Raw genomic sequence first — 15,525 nt, forward strand, 5'->3', positions numbered from 1 at the left:
TAATCCAACCTCTAATCCTTTAATTCTCATGATCCACAACCTCCAAAAGCACATAATTACAGGGAGGAACAAGGATCTCATCCATATCTAGGGTTTCCCAAGAAATTCTGCAAGAAGAGATGGGGAAGAACATCTCCTTGATCCTCTCTTCCCCTTCAATTCAACGTGCTCCTCCTCTTCTCGATCCTTGCTGCGTGGGGGAGATCTAGAGGGAGGAGGAAGCCGTGGAGAGGGGCTGCCATGGGAGGAGAGGATGGCCAGCCCAAGGGGAAAGGAGGGAGGGGCGGCCAAGTGTGGGAGGGGGGGAAGGGGTGGCAGCCAAGTAGGGGCAAAAGGGGGAAAAGGTCACCACTAGGGTTTTCTTTGCGGGAGAAAAGAAGCGACGCCACAGATGACTCCGACTTATCATCCAACGGCCCACAACTGTTTTCCCACATCCATGCACCGAAGATCAACCTTTGGCAACATTTTTTTTGGGATATTACAGCTCGGGCATCCTCTGCTTCGTTATGATCTTCTAGCCGGTGCTCCTCCTCCACAGCGGCCGGATGAAGGTCATCGTCCATGCTGTCGTGCTGTAGACGGCGGTCTCCTCACCGGCGACTGAGGTCCCTCGACGGCTACACGGCACCGACACAAGCGATACCTAGGAAATCAAGATCTAATACATAAGATAGGGGTGGAGAATGGAGATTATGGTTCGGAGGACGAGGAGCACCTGCATAGCCAGAGCACCTTAGTCACCTTGAGAGCACCACCGCGAGGACGAAGAGGAACACCACTGCTATGAGGATGCCAGGAGCCCAGGATGGGGATTACCCGATTAGGGTTCGGGATGTGAGGAAGGGAAGAGGATGAGCGAAGAGATGAGGATAAGAAGATGAGGAGAGTATAGATGTCCAAACAAGCCATCGTCGGTAGCCGTCACCAGTAGTCGTCGACGGGAGGGGCGAGATTTCGTAGGCCGCCACCGCCAGGGAGCAGGAGGTAGGAGCCAGGAGAGGAGGGGATTAGGTTTAGGGTTTCGAGCGACTAGCGAGTGAGCACGTCGTGGGGCGGGGTCGCAGGACCGGCGTCGGCTTCTAATCTTCTATTGTGTGGGTGCTAGGCGGCTGGAAAACGGGCTGACCCTATGCCTGGCAACATTCCGTGTCGGGTCGAGCCGAGCACGGCGTGCCGGCCTTGGAGCCCAAGCACGACACGACCGTCGTGCCGGGCCGGCCCGAGCACAATGCGTAGCGGGCCGGGCCGGGTCAGCACCAGGCTTCAATAGTGCCGGGCTTTGGGTAAATGGGCTACCCGGTCCATATGGACATCTATAACGGCAGCACCCTGTGTCATTTTAATGCACCAACAGATTAATTAAATCGTCCCTTGGAAGCTCCGATGAAGAAACTCCAAGATTATAAAACCAAGACCAGTTGTCTATCACATGGTCTCGTCCCTTGACCTGCAGGCTGCAGTATATACAGGCTACAGCTAGTGACGTGAATAACCAGAGATCCAGTGGCGGACCCAGAAATTAGCCAACACCCGGGCCGAAGCGATCATAAATTCTGTCGGAGCTCAGATCATATAAAGAAAAACAAAAGAAGCACCCTTACCGCGCAAGAGAGCTCCTCCCGGAGCCGATCCATGCACGGCATGTTTGCCGCGGCCACTGCCTTCTCGCCAGAACCGGACACCTCCTTATCGCCCACAAGGACACAGGCTTCTCTTCCTCCTTGCCGGCCTTCACTTCCGATTTGCCATCTAGGAGATTTCCAAATGGACGCCAGATAGAGAACCCCAAAGAAGATTATACTCATAGCAGGAATTTGCCCAAGAAAATCGATTCGATCCGAGGAACAAACCTGTCGCAGTGTCCGACTTTTCGTCGTCGAGCGCGAAAACCACTGGCGGGATCTTGGCCGGAGACTGCCTACGCGGCCTCCTCTTCCTACGAGAAGGCGGCATTCAGACGTCAGGGACGATGAACCCGAGCGTGAAAAGGAAAGAGGATGGAGAATTAGGTCTCAGAATTAGGAGGGTAGGTCGCCGTACCTGGTGCTGGATCGGGCGCTGCCGCCGACGGAGGAGGTGGAGGCCCGCCTCTTGCGACGGGACTCGCGGACTGGGGTGTCCTCGACGACCATCGCGGCGAGGAGGACGGACTCCTCGTCCCACCCGGCCAGCAGACTGGGGCGCGGCGCGTGGCGCAGTGGCGGACGGGGACGGGGCGCGGCACGCGGTGAGCTAGCGAAGTCGGGCGAACTAGGGTTCGCGCGCGTCAGTCCGTCACGCGCTCGACGCTCTGCTGTGGCCCAGGATCTTCTAAAAAATAAATGGGCCTGCGCCCCGGGCCGTGGCCCAGGCGGCCATGGGCCTGGGTCCGCCCCTGCAGAGATCCCAGGCAAACCAACCACCACATGGCTATATACCCCGTCCCATGGGTTCATCACGTCGTCGTCTTCTCTACCTTCGGCCGGTGGTGCTCGTGTTCGCGTGGGTGCTCGCCGTCACCGTCGGTCGGCACAGACGATGTCCCGTAGTCGCCGAGGCTCGGCTGCCCAACACTCGAGCATTGCAGCAACGTTGTTGTCCAGTACCCGTTCAGCCTGGAAAGTCGATGCGCAATCGACGAGCGCTTTCATCTCAGCTGCACCAGGTCTGCGGCGGCAGCAAGCTGTTCCGGTTGGAAGTGACGAACATCTCCGTGCAACATAACAAGGTTTGGGTCATGTCTATTAAGTTGCATTCATCAACCAATTCAACTTAAAAGCTTAATCTGATAGAAGATGGTGGTCAATTCACTTTTATTATATTCCAACGCTTTCCCTCATGTCGAGCCTCTTTTGGGTCTTAGACGTGGAATAAGAGCGAGCAACAATTATTTTATTTAATTGTGCTAACTAGGATTCAAAATATTAACCTCTGACTCTGATACCATATTAAGTTGCATGCACCAATCAATTCAACCTAAAAGGTTAATCTGATAGGAGAAGGTGGCCAATTTACTTATATTATATTCCAACAATGTCTACTATATCTCGGTAATGCTACAATGAATCCGCGACGGTAGGGACGACATTCTTTGGGGAGACAATGAACTTTACCAGCATGCCCTATGTGCTTTCCAGCAAGGATAACAAAATCATCGTCCTCACGGGTGCAATAATATGGTTCTTGGCTACCAGATTAGTAACTATGTAAGTAAAATTAGTCTTCTTAATGTTCTATATTATATCATGCAGCTAGCTAATACGGAACCCTATATATGTCTTTGCCATAACATTCGAAGCAGTACGCACTCGTCTGCTCGACGACATGCGATGAAAATGAGGACTCCGACGGCGACGACGAATGCCATCCTCATGCTGGGTGCTGCCAGTTGGACCTCCCTAGGGACGCGAATGATGCTGAGTCTAAAGTCGTGTTCTTCTTGTTGAACAGGAGCAGTGATGAGCTAGGGAGCAAGTACCCTTGCAAAATGTGTTGTTGTGATGGATAGGACAAGCTTCAGATTCAAGGCCACCTATCTCATCTCGACGAATTTCTATGACAAAAATCATGGAGAGGTGTCCATCGCTATCGAAATCCGGCTCTTTGTTGAGTGCCAAATAATTTAACAAGTGCTTTTTTTCGGGCACTCGATAAAGAAGTTCTTTGTCGAGTGCCAAACAAAAAACACTCGGCAAAGAGTTTTTTTGCCGAGTGTTTTATATTTTGACACTCGGCAAAGAGTTTCTTTGCTGAGTGTTTTTTTCTAACACTAGGCAAAGACAATTTAAAAATCACATTTTTGAGTAGTAAATTAATTCAAATAAAAAAAAGTTTTGAACTACAAATTTGTATTACTTATCAAGATGTACAATTTATATTTTGGTCATTTCTTCATATGATAAAATAAATTGAATTTGTTCATAAAAACTATATATGTCTCGTAGTTTATGAAACTACAACACATATGTAAGTTTTGTGAATAATATTAGAACCAACATGTGAGATGAATAAATGACCAAACAGCCAAATTTAACTTTATAGATCTTGAGGAGTTATAAAAATTTATAGTTGGCAACTTTTTAATTTGAAGTCATCTTGTTAACGGAAACTACGTCTGAATGTTAAAAAAATAAAAATTCGGATTTTCATAATGACCTCAAATGGAACAACGGCAAAAATGAAAGTTGTATATCTTAAAAATTTATGAAACTTTGTAGTTGACAATACTTTGGTTTGAAATCATATTTTTATGCAAAACTTTGTTTTAATTTTAAAATTGTAATTTTTCAAACGACCTTGGATGGAAAAAAGCACCAAAATAGAAGTTGTAGGTCATACCTTTTTTCATAGGTTATGGGAAACAAACCGTAGAGAAAGAGGAGAGTTATGGAACTTGCTAAGAGAGAAATTTTCAAGTGGATTGTTTCATTTGCATTAAAATAGGGCACTACAATTTCATTTTTTTGGCGCGTATACATTATAACCCATCGGTACAAGAATTGCTAACATCACCAAAATTCGATTATGTACTAGTGGGTCCTCGTCCTCCGAGGACATTTGCCTACAATCAGATTCTTCATGTCATCATTAGACATGGTTAGTGAACCTTCAGGCATAAGGCTTCATTCCCCCAACATCTCACAGTCATGATATATGGACTGGTAAGAGCTAGCATAACTTAAGCTATGGTTTAACTAATATGATGCAACGATACACTAACGAGTGAATCAAACAAGAAAAAACTAAAAATGTGGATAGAAACCATGTAGAATAATTGACAATTGAATGATATCATTTAAATAGAGATTACATAGTATCTATATGAATGAACTAGAAAATAAATAAAAAGGGAGAGCAAGGATAAGAATTTTTTGTTGTTTGTTGGTCCATAAGTGATCCTAGACTTTTAATATTTATGTCTTATAAGGTTCTCGCTCATGCAAGAGCACGAGTTGATGAGCTACTGCATTGTTGGTTTATATCTGCTTCTCAACATACATAATTTTTTTCTTAATAAACTTTAGCGTACATTTATTTTGTAGATATATATGAGTGTGAGAACCCAAAAAACAACTCATGTTATGGTGTCTGCCAAAATTTACCTGAAAGTTGTTAAGGTCCATTAGGTCCAGGCCCACTGCCTATATATATATATATATATATATATATATATATATATATATATATATATATATATATATATATATATATATATATATATATAATAGTCCTTAGGGACTGTCTTATCCACTGTCAATTCTCAGGTTAGTCACATGGTATAGAGGAGGTTTAGATTAGGGGTTTTTTCTGCCGCGCGGCTTTCCTCCCAGCCGCCGTCGCGGTTCCCCGCCGTCGTGGACTCCCCTACCCTCTCATGCCTCGTCCGCCGCCTTCCCAGCCGCCGTCGCGGCTCCCCCCACGCCGTCGCGGCCCTCCCCTACCCTCTCCTGCCTCGTCCGCCGCCTGTCTGCGCCGTCCGCCGTCGTCTGTGCCTCGGCCATCCGCCGTCTGCGCGTCGTTTGCCTCGTCCGCCGCCTGTCTGCGCCATCCATTTGCGCGTCGTTTGCCTTGTCCGCCGGCAGTCGTCCGCAGCATGCGTCCACCTCATCCGCCGGGCGCCGTCCACGCGTCCGCAGCCCACCGCCGGTGTCACGACCGTTCGCCTCGACCGCCGTGCATCGTCCACCTCGTCCGTCGGGCGCCGTCCGCGCGTCCGCAGTCCACCGCCGGTGTCGCGGCCGTCTGCGCGCAGCTTTCTGCGCGTCCGCAACAGTCTTTTGGCTTGCCAGAAGACCGTCTGCCACTCCAGGGACGCCGCCGGTGTCGCGGCTGTCTGCGCGCCCGTAGCTCCGTCTTCTGGCTCCCCAGGGACGTCCAACCTTCTCCGTCGCCGTCCGTGACGTCTGCCACGTCTGTGTTCTTCCCCTACGTCGACTCGCTGTCAGAGCAACCATCTGCGACTACTTCTTCGCGTCCAGATCTGCTGGGTTCGTCTACGCATCATATCTCCAGCTCGCGCTGATCTGCAGCGACGTATCCACTGTGCATCAACTGCAACCAGGGGTTTTTGTACCATCGAGCCAGTCTTTCTCAGATCTGTTATACTTCTGTCCTTTTCCTGCTCTTCAATATGACGTCCAATGCTATTGTTGTCAATATTGTGCTTGATGGGCAGAATTACCCAGAGTAGGCCTTTTGTGTTCAAACTGCATTAAGAGGTCATGGTTTACTATTCCATTTAACTGAAGATTCTCCAGTTTTAGCAGCCGATAGAAGCAACGCATCTGCAATCAAGACTTGGCAAATCAATGATGGCAAAGTAATGGCTGCAATGGTCAATAGTACTAAACCAACTATGATTATGAGTCTGTCCAAATTCACCACTGCTAGGGCTATCTGGTCTCATCTGAAGGATCGGTTTGTTCAGGACAGTGGGGCTCTTTTACATACCCTTATGCAGCAAACTCATGTCATTGAGCAACATGATATGTCCATTGATGAATACTATTAAGCTTTTGATCGTCTTATGAGTGCTTTGACCTCCATGGTACCTGCTTGTACAGTTGTGCCTTGCCCAGCCCATAAGTTCATTGAGAAGTTCTTTACCTACAGATTTGTTATGGGCATTCAACCCGAATTTGATTCTCTCCGTGCAAGGTTACTACACACTTCTGATACTCTCACCATGGCTCAGGCGTTGTCTGAATTACTTGTTGAAGAGACTCGTCTTAAGTCCATGTCTTCTATTACTGGTGTGAGTTCACACAGTGTATTGGCCACTGCTCAGAAGTCCAGGAGCACCTCCTTTCAGCCTTGTGAGCATTGTAAAAAGACCACTCATCGATCGGAGAACTGCTTTACTAAGTATCCAGAGAAGCTGGCTGATTTTCGTGCCCGTCGTGCTACTCGTGGCCGTGGTACAGGACCATCTCCTAGAGGCTCAGTTGTTGCTGCTGCTACTTCATCTGCTAGTGATTTGTCATCTACTTGGGTTCTTGACTCTGGAGCTTCATTTCATGTGACATCTGATCAGACATGGCTGGCTTCTACTGCACCTGTCACTAAGGGTACTTCTGTTCAGACTGCTGATGGTACATTATGTCATGTCACCCACAAGGGTTCTCTTTTCAATTCAAATTTTATTGTCCCAAATATTTTCTTTGTTCCTGAATTATCCATGGATCTTCTATCAGTTGGTCAAATTATTACCGATCACAATTGCTTTGTTGGATTTGATGACTCATCTTGTTTTGTACAGGATCGACACACAGGGGATGTGATTGGTACTGGCCGTCGCCGTAAATCTTTGCATCGCCTCTACATCTTGGACACATTGCATCTTCCTTCCAACCATGCCTCTACAGCTCGTGTGCTTGCCGCTTCCGGTCCCACGCTGTCGTTTGCCCAGTGGCATCATCGTCTTGTCACTTATGTGGGTCTCGTCTGTCTACTCAAATAAAGTCAGGATGTTTAGGTCCTACACATGTTGAGTCTAGTTTTTATTGTAAAGGTTGTCATCTTGGCAAACAAGTACAACTTCCATACTTTACTAGTGATTCCTATTCTGCTAAACCTTTTAATCTTATTCACTCTGATGTTTGGGGTCCAGCTCCTTTTGTTTCTAATGGTGGTCATAAATATTATGTCATTTTTATTGATGATCGTTCTCGTTATACTTGGATTTACTTCATGAAACGCCGCTCAGAATTGCCTTCTATTTACAAGTCTTTTTCTCGTATGATTCACACCCAGTTTTCTGCCACTATTAAAATTTTTCGTTTTGATTTTGATGGTGAATTTTTATCTGATATTTTTTGCCAGATATTGACCTTAGAGGGCACTTTAGCTCAACTTTCTTGCCCTGGTGCTCATGCCCAAAATGGTGTTGCTGAACGCAAACACCGTCATATTATTGAGAGTGCTCGTACTCTTTTGATATCTTATTTTGTTCCTTCACATTTTTGGAGTGAAGCTGTTTCCACTACCGTGTATCTCATTAATAGACAACCATCATCAAAACTTTCTGGCCAAACACCGGGTGAAGTTCTTTTTGGGACATCTCCACGATATGATCATCTTCGTGTGTTTGGCTGTCTATGTTATTGAAAGGGAAATAGGCTTACACCTTTTCCTAATTGATTTTGGTGGTTGAATTGCCCAACACAAATAATTTGACTAACTAGTTTGCTCTAGATTATAAGTTCTACAGGCGCCAAAGGTTCACAACAAACCAATAAAAAGACCAAGAAAGGATTCAAATAAAGAGAGCAAAAGACAACCGAAGTGTGCCCTGGTCTGGCGCACCGGACTGTCCGGTGCACCAGGGAACCCGACTTCAAACTTGCCACCTTCGGGAATTCTGGGACCCACTCCGCTATAATTCACCGGACTGTCCGGTGTGCCAGCGGAGTAACGGCTACTACAGCGCCAACGGTCGTCTGCCAGGGCAGTTAATGCGCTACAGTGCGCGCAGAAGTCAGAGCAGAGCCAGAAGGCGCACCGGACAGTGAACAGTGGTTGTCCGGTGTACCACCGGACTGTCCGGTGACCCAGATGTCAGAAGCTCCAACGATCAGAATCCAACGGCCGGGTGACGTGACTGGCGCACCGGACGTGACTGGCGCACCGGACAGTGTCCAGTGGCGCACCGGACTGTCCGGTGCGCCATGCGACAGAAGCCCTCACCAACGGTTCTTTTGGTGGTTGGGGCTATAAATACCCCCAACCACCACACTTCAATGCATCCAAGTTTTCAGCCTTCAAACACCTTACAAGAGCTATAGCATTCAATACAAGACACAACCAAAGAGATCAAATCCTCTCCCAAGTCCAAAGATCATTCCAATCAATTAGTGGCTAGTGAGAGAGAGGCTTGTGTTCATTTGAGCTCTTGCGCTTGGATTGCTTTTCTTCTTCATTCTTTCTTGTGTTCAACTCAATTGTAACCAAGACAAGAGACACCAATTGTGTGGTGGTCCTTGTGGGGACTTAGTGTCCCGTTTGATTGAGAAGAGAAGCTCACTCGGTCTAAGTGATCGTTTGAGAGAGGGAAAGGTTTGAAAGAGACCTGGTCTTTGTGACCACCTCAACGGGGAGTAGGTTTGCAAAAACCGAACCTCGATAAAACAAATCATCGTGTCATCTGTTCTTATTCGCTTGTGATTTGTTTTCACCCTCTCTTTCGGACTCGCATTTAATTCTAACGCTAACCCGGCTTGTAGTTGAGCTTAAAGTTTGTAAATTTCAGATTCGCCCTATTCACCCCCCCCTCTAGGCGACCTTCAATTGGTATCAAAGCCCGGTACTTCATTAGAGCCTAACCGCTCGAAGTGATGTCAGTAGATCACGCCAAGAAGGAGATGGTGACCGGCGAGAAGCCTGCCACAAGCCATGGGAAGGCTCCATCCGGGGAGTCCGGCAACAAGGTGAAGGGATCCCCTTCACACGACAAGTCACGTCAGAGTGGTGACAAAAAGAAGAAGATGAAGAAGGTGGTCTACTACGAGACCGGCTCCTCATCGCCATCCACCTCCGGCTCCGACACGCCGTCCGTCACTTCTAAGCGCCATGAGCGCAAGAAGTTTAGTAAGATCCCCTTATGTTATCCTCGCATTTCCAAACGCACCCCTTTACTTTCCGTCCCACTAGGCAAACCACCGGTTTTTGACGGTGAAGATTATTGTATGTGGAGTGATAAAATGAGGCACCATCTAACCTCACTCCACGCTAGCATTTGGGACATTGTTGAGTTTGGTGCACAGGAACCATCCGTAGGGGATGAAGGCTATGACTCGGACAAAGTAGCCCAAATCTGGCACTTCAACTCCCAAGCCACCACTATACTCCTCGCCTCTCTAAGTCGTGAGGAGTATAACAAGGTGCAAGGGTTGAAGAGCGCCAAAGAAATTTGGGATGTACTCAAGACCGCGCACGAAGGAGATGAGGTGACCAAGATCACCAAGAGGGAAACGATCGAGGGGGAGCTCGGTCGTTTCATGCTTCACCAAGGGGAGGATCCACAAGCCATGTACAACCGGCTCAAGACCTTGGTGAACCAAGTGCGCAACCTCGGGAGCACCAAGTGGGATGACCATGAGATGGTCAAGGTTATTCTAAGATCACTTGTATTTCTTAATACCACTCAAGTTCAATTAATTCGTGGTGATCATAGATACAAGCTAATGTCTCCCGAGGAAGTAATAGGAAAATTTGTGAGCTTTGAATTAATGATCAAAGGCTCCAAGAAAATCATCGAGCAAGGCGCCTCCTCCACACCCGATGTGCAACCCGTGGCATTCAAGGCAACGGAGGAGAAGAAAGAAGACTCTACACCGAGTAGAGTCCCCATTGACGCCTCCAAGCTCGACAATGAGGAGATGGCGCTCATCATCAAGAGCTTTCGCTAAATCCTCAAGCAAAGGAAGGGGAAAGACTACAAGCCCCGCTCCAAGAAAGTTTGCTACAAGTGTGGTAAGCCCGGTCATTTTATTGCAAAATGCCCATTATCAAGTGATAGTGACAGGGGCGACGACAAGAAGGGAAAGAGAAGAGAAAAGAAGAGGTACTACAAGAAGAAGGGCGGTGAAGCCCATGTTTGCCGGGAGTGGGACTCCGACGAGAGCTCCACCGACTCCTCCTCCAATGAGGAAGCCGCAAACATCGCCGTCACCAAAGGGCTTCTCTTCCCCAACGTCGGCCACAAGTGCCTCATGGCAAAGGACGGCAAGAAGAAGAAGGTAAAATCTAGATCCTCCACTAAGTATGCAACATCTAGTGATGAGGCTAATTCTAGTGATGATGAGGATGATTTATTAACGCTTTTTGCCAACCTAAACATGCAACAAAAGGAGAAATTAAATGAATTAATTAGTGCTATTCATGAGAAGGATGAACTCTTGGACACCCAAGAGGACTTCCTAATTAAAGAAAATAAAAAGCATGTTAAGGTTAAAAATGCTTATGCTCTAGAGATAGAAAAATGTGAAAAATTAACTTGTGGGCTAAGCACTTGCCATGATATTATTTCCAACCTTAGAAATGAAAATGCCAAATTAATTGCTAAGGTTGAAAAGTCAAATGTTTGTGATGATTCAATTGACAATCTTCGAAATGATAATGCTAGTTCAATTGCTAAGATTGAAAAATTGAATGCCTCTCTTGCTAGCCTTAGAAATGAGAATGAAAAATTAATTGCTAAGGCTAAGGAATTAGATGTTTGCAATGTCTCCATTTCCAATCTTAGAGATGAGAATGACATTTTACATGCTAAGATTGTTGAACTAAATTCTTGCAAACCCTCTACATCTACCGTTGAGCATGTTACAATTTGCACTAGATGTAGAGATGTTAACACTGATGCTATTCATGATCACATGGCTATGATTAAACAACAAAATGATCATATAGCAAAATTAGATGCTAAAATTGCCGAGCATGAGTTAGAAAATGAAAAATTTAAATTTACTCGTAGTATGCTCTATAGTGGGAGACGCCCTGGCATTAAGGATGGCATTGGCTTCCAACCGGAGGAAATGTCAAACTTAATGCCCCTCCTAAAAGATTATCTAACTTTGTTAAGGGCAAGGCTCCCATGCCTCAGGATAACGAGGGTTACATTTTATACCCTATCGGTTATCCCGAGCACAAAATTAGGAGAATTCACTCTAGGAAGTCTCACTCTGGATCTAATCATGCCTTTATGTATAAGAGTGAGGCATCTAGTTCTAGGCACTCAACTCGTGCTAAATTGCCTAAGAAGAAAAATCCTATTGCATCAAATGAACCTAATATTTCATTTAAAACTTTTGATGCATCTTATGTGCTTACTAACAAATTAGGCAAGGTAGTTGCCAAATATGTTGGGGGCAAACACAAGGGGTCAAAGACTTGTGTTTGGGTGCCCAAGGTGCTTGTTTCTAATGTCAAAGGAACCAAGACCGTTTGGGTACCTAAGAACAAGGCCTAAAATTGTTTTGTAGGTTTATGCATCCGGGGGCTCAAGTTGGATCATCGATAGCGGGTGCACAAACCATATGACAGGGGAGAAGAAGATGTTCTCCTCCTATGAGAAAAACCAAGATCCCCAAAGAGCGATCACATTCGGGGATGGAAATCAAGGTTTGGTCAAAGGATTGGGTAAAATTGCTATATCTCCTGACCATTGTATTTCCAATGTTTTTCTTGTAGATTCTTTAGATTACAATTTGCTTTCTGTTTCTCAATTATGCAAAATGGGCTACAACTGTCTTTTTACAGATTTAGGTGTTACTGTCTTTAGAAGAAGTGATGATTCAGTAGCATTTAAGGGAGTGTTAGAGGGTCAGCTATACTTGGTAGATTTTGATAGAGCTGAACTCGACACTTTCTTAATTGCTAAGACTAATATGGGTTGGCTCTGGCATCACCGACTAGCCCATGTTGGGATGAAGAATCTTCATAAGCTTCTAAAGGGAGAGCACATTTTGGGACTAACCAATGTTCATTTTGAGAAAGACAGGGTTTGTAGCGCATGTCAAGCAGGAAAGCAAGTTGGTGTTCATCATCCACACAAGAACATCATGACGACCGACAGGCCGCTTGAGCTATTCCACATGGACCTATTCGGCCCGATCGCTTACATAAGCATCGACGGGAGTAAGTATTATCTTGTAATTGTGGATGATTATTCTCGCTTCACTTAGGTATTCTTTTTGCAGGAAAAATCACAAACCCAAGAGACATTAAAGGGATTCTTGAGACGGGCTCAAAATGAGTTCGGCTTAAGGATCAAAAAGATTAAAAGCGACAACGGGACGGAGTTCAAGAACTCACAAATCGAAGCTTTCTTGAGGAGGAAGGCATCAAGCATGAGTTCTCTTCTCCCTACACGCCACAACAAAATGGTGTAGTGGAGAGGAAGAATAGAATTTTGTTGGACATGGCAAGGACCATGCTTGATGAGTACAAGACTTCGGATCGGTTCTGGGCCGAGGCGGTCAACACCGCTTGCTACGCCATCAACCGGTTATATCTTCACTGAATCCTCAAGAAGACATCTTATGAACTCCTAACCGGTAAAAAGCCCAATGTTTCATATTTTAGAGTCTTTGGTAGCAAATGCTTTATTCTTGTTAAAAGAAGTAGAAAATCTAAATTTGCTCCTAAGGCTGTAGAAGGCTTTTTACTTAGGTATGATTCAAACATAAGGGCATATAGAGTCTTTAACAAGTCCACTAGACTAGTTGAAGTTTCTTGTGACATTGTGTTTGATGAGACTAACGGCTCTCAAGTAGAGCAAGTTGATCTTGATGAGCTAGATGATGAAGAGGCTACATGCGTCGCACTAAGGAACATGTCCATTGGGGATGTGTGTCCTAAGGAATCCGAAGAGTCTCCACGTGCACAAGATCAACCATCTTCCTCAATGCAAGCATCTCCACCAACTCAAGATGAGAATCAAGCTCAATATGATGATGAAGATCAAGAGGAGCCACCTCAAGCGGAGGACAATGATCAAGGGGGAGATGCTAATGATCAATACAAGGAAGATGATGAGGGCCCAAGGCCGCCACACCCAAGAGTCCACCAAGCAATACAACGAGATCACCCCGTGAACACCATCCTTGGCGATATTCATAACGGGGTAACCACTCGATCTCTTGTTGCTCATTTTTGTGAACATTACTCTTTTGTTTCCTCCATTGAGCCACACAGGGTAGAGGAAGCACTTCAAGATTCGAATTGGGTGTTGGCGATGCAAGAGGAACTCAACAACTTCACGAGGAATGAGGTATGGCATTTAGTTCCACGTCCTAACCAAAATGTTGTAGGATCCAAATGGGTCTTCCACAACAAACAAGATGAGCATGGTGTGGTGACAAGGAACAAAGCCCGACTTGTGGCCAAGGGATATTCACAAGTCGAAGGTTTGGATTTCGGTGAAACCTATGCATCCGTAGCTAGGCTTGAGTCAATTCGCATTTTACTTGCCTATGCTACTTACCATGGCTTTAAGCTTTACCAAATGGACATGAAAAGTGCCTTCCTCAATGGACCAATCAAAGAAGAGGTCTATGTTGAGCAACCTCCCGGCTTTGAAGATAGTGAGTACCCTAACTATGTATATAAACTCTCTAAGGCGCTTTATGGGCTCAAGCAAGCCCCAAGAGCATGGTATGAATGCCTAAGAGATTTTCTTATCGCTAATGGATTCAAAGTCGGAAAAGTCGATCCTACTCTCTTTACTAAAACACTTGCAAATGATTTGTTTGTATGCCAAATTTATGTTGATGATATCATATTTGGGTCTACTAATGAATCTACATGTGAAGAGTTTAGTAGGATCATGACTCAAAAATTTGAGATGGTAATGATGGGGAGTTGAAGTATTTTCTAGGATTTCAAGTAAAGCAACTCCAAGAGGGCACCTTCATTAGCCAAACAAAGTACATTCAAGATATACTCAACAAGTTTGGGATGAAGGATGCCAAGCCCATCAAGACACCAATGGGAACTAATGGGCATCTCGACCTCGACACGGGAGGTAAATCCGTAGATCAAAAGGTATACCGGTCGATGATAGGTTCTTTACTCTATTTATGTGCTTCACGACCGGATATTATGCTTTCTGTATGCATGTGTGCAAGATTCTAAGCCGATCCTAAGGAAGTTCACCTTAGGGCCGTAAAACGAATCTTGAGATATTTAGTTTATACTCCTAAGTTTGGCCTTTGGTACCCCAGGGGATCCACATTTGATTTAATTGGTTATTCTGATGCTGATTGGGCAGGGTGTAAAATTAATAGAAAGAGCACATTAGGGACTTACCAGTTCTTGGGAAGATCTCTGATGTCTTGGGCTTCAAAGAAGCAAAATTCTGTAGCTCTTTCTACCGCCGAAGCCGAGTATATTGCCGCAGGCCATTGTTGCGCGCAATTGCTTTGGATGAGGCAAACCCTTAGGGACTATGGTTACAAATTAACCAAAGTTCCTCTTCTATGTGATAATGAGAGTGCAATCCGCATGGCGGATAATCCCGTTGAACATAGCCGCACTAAACACATAGCCATTCGGTATCATTTTTTGAGGGATCACCAACAAAAAGGGATATCGAGATTGCATATGTTAACACCAAAGAACAATTTGTCGATATCTTTACCAAGCCATTAGATGAGCAAACTTTTACCAAACTTAGGCATGAGCTAAATATTCTTGATTCTAGGAATTTTGATTGATAGTTTGCACACATAGCTCATTTATATACCTTTGATCATATCTATTTCTTTGCTATGACTAATGTGGTTTTCAAGTGGATTTTAAGCTAAGTCATAGATTGAAAGGGAAATGGAGTCTTCGGCGAAGACAAGGCTTCCACTCCACTCCATCGATTATTCATTCTTCGTCGTCGATCTGCAACATACTCTCCAAATTGGTATAATCTTCACTCATATATTATTTACCATAGGGGGAGAAAGTAGTTAAAAGGGCTTATATTTCACTCACAAGTATCCGTTTTTGGCAATTCATGCCTAAGGGGGAGAAAGTATTAGCCCAAAGCAAAAGGAC

The 15,525-nt window shown here is 45.4% G+C and overlaps 1 pseudogene; it reads right to left on the bottom strand.

Moving 5' to 3' along the window:
* Positions 1-1,509: 1,509 nt before the first annotated feature.
* Positions 1,510-2,438, bottom strand: LOC103645144 (uncharacterized; annotated as a pseudogene).
* Positions 2,439-15,525: the final 13,087 nt, after the last annotated feature.

This window comes from Zea mays, chromosome 1, assembly GCF_902167145.1.
Source record: "Zea mays cultivar B73 chromosome 1, Zm-B73-REFERENCE-NAM-5.0, whole genome shotgun sequence".
Classification (NCBI taxonomy): Eukaryota; Viridiplantae; Streptophyta; class Magnoliopsida; order Poales; family Poaceae; genus Zea; species Zea mays.